Source organism: Eriocheir sinensis, unplaced genomic scaffold (assembly GCF_024679095.1).
Source record: "Eriocheir sinensis breed Jianghai 21 unplaced genomic scaffold, ASM2467909v1 Scaffold408, whole genome shotgun sequence".
Classification (NCBI taxonomy): domain Eukaryota; kingdom Metazoa; phylum Arthropoda; class Malacostraca; order Decapoda; family Varunidae; genus Eriocheir; species Eriocheir sinensis.
Window position 1 is genome coordinate 173,596 of NW_026111730.1, and position 5,343 is coordinate 178,938.

The window sequence follows — 5,343 nt, forward strand, 5'->3', positions numbered from 1 at the left end:
TGAAGTGCAGGAGAGGAATGAAGATAGACATTGATAAGTTAGAAAACATGAATTTGCCAGAATATCAAAACATTTCCATATTTATGGCATTACTTCATGACTAAGACAACTGTTTATTCTAAGTGTACAGTACAGATACTATTTTTTTTTATAGTATCTGTACTGTGCACCAATTCTAACTAAAATGAAAATTTATACTATTAAATACTTATTTGGACATTTAACAGAACTATTGTCATAAACTCATGTAATGTGTAAGCAGGAAAGACAGAAAAAGAATTGTATAGTAATTTAGGAAGGCTACGTACTTCTATATACTGTATAGAGCAAGGCATAGAAATAAGAAAGTGAGGACTTTTCATATACTCTACATAAGTTATTGAAATCTGAAAGCTTTAAAACCTCATTTATATATTGCGTGGGATTACTTTTATGTTGATTTTACATGAGAAAAGAGACATGTAAGTTTAATCTCAATACTCTTACTTAACCTTTTTATGCAATATGAGACAACTTTCAAACATTTACTAAACATGTAATTTATTTAAACAGTAGTGGTCTGGTATTATAAATAGCTATGTTACGTTTTTTTTTTTTTTAATAATTATTAATAGCATTGTTTTTCGGTAGCTATAAAATGTCTGGACGAGAATCTTCTGGTTCGGAGATTGAACCTCCTCAACCAAAGAAGATTTGTTCCTCAAAGTCTTCCACTAATAATCGTGCTTCTTTAAGGCAGTCAGAAAAAGCCCAAGTAAGTAGCAGTGGAATTATTTTCTTCATGGATGTGTTGTAGTTGTGCAGAATGTTTAATATGTGCATGTATGAAGTTCTAGTGGACAGGCAGTGTGCATATACTATGCTGTACAGTATTATGCCAGTGTACTGTACAAGTACATTTGTAATTCACTCTTGAATTAAAAAAAAAATGACAACCCAAATTCACTTAAAAATTGTTAAGATATTAATCTGCTGTCATAACGCTAAAAATAACATTGGCATGATTGATTGACGTAGTGCATATATAATAAGTGTACTGAATAGGCTATATTAGGTAATACTTAGTCTGTATGTTGTGCACAGAAACAGTGGGCAGTGTTCGACTTCGCAGCAGACCATAGCCTGCTAACAGTTCCTGCGAGCTGGGTCAGGGCAGTTAAAAACTTATATATTAAAACAGGTGGAACAAGAATAAAAACTAAATGTTTTTGGCCTAAAATGGGATCAGATGAAGAATCAAGTGTTAGGAGAGCAATTAATTATGTTCAGATCCAGACGTCGACAACTGGGATTTATTAGAAGGAGTATTTAAAGTCTTTTTCAAGAGCCTCAGAGAAGGTGATGCATACATCACTGAGAAACTTGGTACATTCAGTACCAGTTCTACTTCTTGTACTGATACTGAACAAGAGCAATTAGACATTCTTGAAAAAAAGGCTGCTTTAGCAGTGAAAGAAAAAAACATTGCGAAAATAAATGAAAAATATAGTAGGCCCAGCCCCAGAGCAGTGAGTGACATCACTGACATGACCAGCAGATCCCCTACTCCAAATGTACCCCGGACTCCCACTTCAATGTCCCAGACAGGACATAACCCCAGGCCCAGTACTTCATACAGCAGACCTGGTATGCATCATACAGTAATGTGTGCACAGTACTTATTTCAATTTATATATTTTCATTTATTAATTTATATTCATTAACATGGAAAATGGTATTTGTAGCGATCATAGCACTACCTTATATTCTTTGTACAACTGCTTCAAAATAAATCTGTTTACACTTGGAATTAAGAGCATTGCATGGTAATTCCAAGCTTATGTTCTTTTACTTTCCTTTCTTTGTAATTTATTTCATTAAACTGATTCCAGGTCCTGTTACTCCCAGGTAGCCAGCAGTGAAGCAGTGAAGCTCTTTGACAGAGTACAGGTGTTCCAATCAGCTCACAAGGAGACCCAAGGAGACAAGAGGAAGGAGGACCAAGTTAGTGGGAAAAAAAAGGTGAGAAAAATACTGTATTTATTAATATTTTTTGTACTATAGTAAGTCCTATCTGTAGCAGAAGTCTCTTATCAGGTAGTGCTGGAGATTACCTGAATGTGGCAACACTTCTTGCACTGGACAGCAAGGACAGGGGAGAATGGATGAATACCAAACTTCAATTAACATCCTGCTATTGATCCCTAAAACAAAGTTCTAAACCTTTTCCTATTCCATGCTGGGGATGCAGCCCAAGGCCTGGTACAATATTTTTTCCTTTATACATTTTTTCCTGCTAATATCAAATAGTATACTAGGAATATTTTTATTGCTGCAGGATATTCAAGAGACAATGCTACTACTACTTCAAAAAATCGAGGAGGATGTCCGAGAAATCAAGGAGGATGTCCGAAAACTCAAGGAGGATGTTCGCCTTATCAAGAACTGGATAGACATGAACCCAAAATGTGGTGCAAACTTGACTGTGGAAACCACTGTGGAAATCTCCTTTGAGATTCTTCGGTCATTTGGCTTTAGAGCTAATTCACTGGAAGAAGTAAGTGAGTCTGCATAATGTCCTTTATAAGTTCTAGATGTAGTGGGGTCACATTTGTTTTTCGTTCTAGACGTAGTTGGGTCACATTTATTTCTCTAGTGTGTCTTTCAGGTGCATGGGTTTGAACAATTGCTGGGACAGGATCCAATGTTATATGGTCATTAGTTGCCTAGTTGTGAAGAATAAATTACAGGTGGGGATCTCCCCCTAATAGATAAGGTTACTTAAGCTTTTCTTGATTATTCTGTAATAACTTTTTGCACAATAATTAATACAAGTTGGATTTTTTTCCATTATGTATGCAAGGACATAACATTCTAATTTTATCCTGGCAGAATGCTGAATGTCATCTTGTACGCAGCAAGAAATTGGATAAGTAATGCATTGTCTCATTTGAAAATGCTACTGGTGGCAGTAGTGTACGAGTAACTGCTTTAGTACATACAGTCGACCCTCAATTTAATGCAAGTCAAAACCCTTCCATAGGTTGAAATATCCTAAAAGGTCCCTCTGCATCTTGTACAGCCACTAGAGGCATCTGTAGCTTTTCTTTGGTTCTTTTTCTTTGGGAGCAGTATTCTGAAATGGTTATGTGGTAGTAAACCGAGTAAGTATATATGTATATATGTGTATATATATATATATATATATATATATATATATATATATATATATATATATATATATATAATATCCAAGCCCAAAAAGACAGCTGCATGGTATCCATTAAAATGAAATTCATTAAATTGTTAAATTGAGGGTTGACGTAATTTATTTAGAGAAAGATGCTTTGCTCACATATACATGGCGAACTTGCACTAAGCCAATTCTAGGTGCAGAGGATGAATAAATGAAAATGAGATATGGTCACATTTACATTCAGGAATCATGAAATGGTTCCTCAAGTTTCTTATTACCATCATATCACATAGTTTTCAGAAGTATTAGTAATTCGTGCTTTTTTGCACATTTTGGTGACTGTCCTCACCTTCCACAACATTATTACAATTTTCAATGCTATATTCTACCCCTGCTAATAGATGACCTGACAAAAACTCCTCTGGACAGTCAAACTAGACTTCTTGAGTAAACATTACCCCTTTTACAGGTCTTCTTGAATTAGATAGATTTTTTCCCTCATCAGACAATGATTCCATTCTATCCAGGCATCTTCATCTGAATTATTTTCACCTTATTTGCATAAACAATAGTGAATCTCAATACTTTATGGTAAGGGATATATGTATTACATATCTCACTACTTTATTATATGAAAAATTTCTCACTTTGATGATCCAAGAAATAACTGTCCAATGCTACAAATATTTATTTCCCTCACATCACCTTCTCATTCATTCCCTGTGCATGGGTGCTTTGATTTCAGCTACAGCTGTGTATAGTATGTTTGTTTTCTTCCATTAGTACGTACATAATATGCTCTTTCAGCACATGCTTTCTGTGTGTGAATTGGTGACACATGATATGTAAAATGCAACCATCATGTATAATGGTTAACCTTGTATTTATGTGTGTGTGTGTGTGTGTGTGATGCCTTGTCTTGTCTACCCTCCAATAAGGAGAAAATGTGCATGGTATATTAAAAATGATAATAATTTTATTTTGAAAACTTGGCTTCCTATGGAATAAGTGGCCTCTGCAATGACAGCAGTGGAAAAATAGAGTACTTCCCGCTAATTTCTGGAGTAGGATGTTATTATGTGCAGGGTGGGTGAAAGACGTTATTCATGTACTGTATGTCCGTGGATCACCTCTTTCATATGCATGTACATGTTTGTGTTGTTTGTGTTTGCATGACTTATGTTAGTGTATTTTATATAACTTTCTGGTGTGTTCTTACTCCTAATGTGTTGCAAGATTTAGCTGCTCTCTATTATAGATAATTAAATGGATGAGCAGATTGAACTTGCAGTAATTGCGCTGTACTGTAGTTGCCAAGAATTACCCCCAGAAGAGCATTTGTTTAAGTAAAATACAACACTGCCACATTCAAACTCTACCTTAACCATCAGATTGTTTAAGGATGATAGCAGCACCTAGAGTTCCTTCAAGGCATATCCTCAGTTTTGCTTGTAATTTAATTATAAATACAGGAGACAATATTTAAAAAATAATCATAAATATTTGCTCTATCAACAGCTACTTGAGTGGGAACAGCAGTTCTCAGAGGAACACCAAGATGAGGAGAAGAACCGTGCCACCTTGCTGAAGATCCTGATGGAGTTGGCACCAAAGCCAAAACATGGCAGCAAGATCTCTGCATTAGACATAATTCAAGTGTCCATGCAGAGACTTGCTGGTGATTGGATTTGGCAATACATTTGTGCCACAGGAAGATCGGGGAAAAGATGTCCATGAGCAGTAAGATTCCTCAAGTCATGGACATTATTCTTCTAACTGCTTGTAAGACCCTATCAATAGATCCAAAAAAAGCAACAACTGCTCTGTCAATCTACTTGAAAAACACCAGCACCAGAGCATCAGCTAAACAACACAGACAAAAGTTTGGGGTAGGTGGGCGCCAGAACCTACAGTTACATACCAATGTTGAGAATGGAAGAGCACAACTGGCAATTGATCATTCAGAGGGAAGAGAGGCCGGCAGTAGCAGTGAAAAATCAGTCTCTACAGGATCTACTAGAAATATCTGATGACTCAGATACATGAGTTATTTCTTTCCAGATATTATGCGATTGTTTTTTATGATGTAGGTTGGATATGATATGGTATCCTATTTGACTTTCAATGTTATTATTGTGTAACAACGTAAGTGTGTCTTGCGCTCATTT

General features: G+C 35.7%; 1 long non-coding RNA gene across 2 annotated transcripts; it reads left to right on the forward strand.

Moving 5' to 3' along the window:
- Positions 1-295: 295 nt before the first annotated feature.
- LOC126992148 (uncharacterized) lies at positions 296-4,854 on the forward strand. 2 transcript variants are annotated; one of them, XR_007746257.1, is made up of 6 exons: positions 296-754; positions 1,084-1,626; positions 1,872-2,001; positions 2,318-2,540; positions 2,872-2,912; positions 4,694-4,854. It is a non-coding gene; the product is annotated as an uncharacterized LOC126992148 (long non-coding RNA). The 2 variants fall into 2 exon arrangements; XR_007746258.1 differs by having other exon boundaries at positions 2,318-2,536.
- Positions 4,855-5,343: the final 489 nt, after the last annotated feature.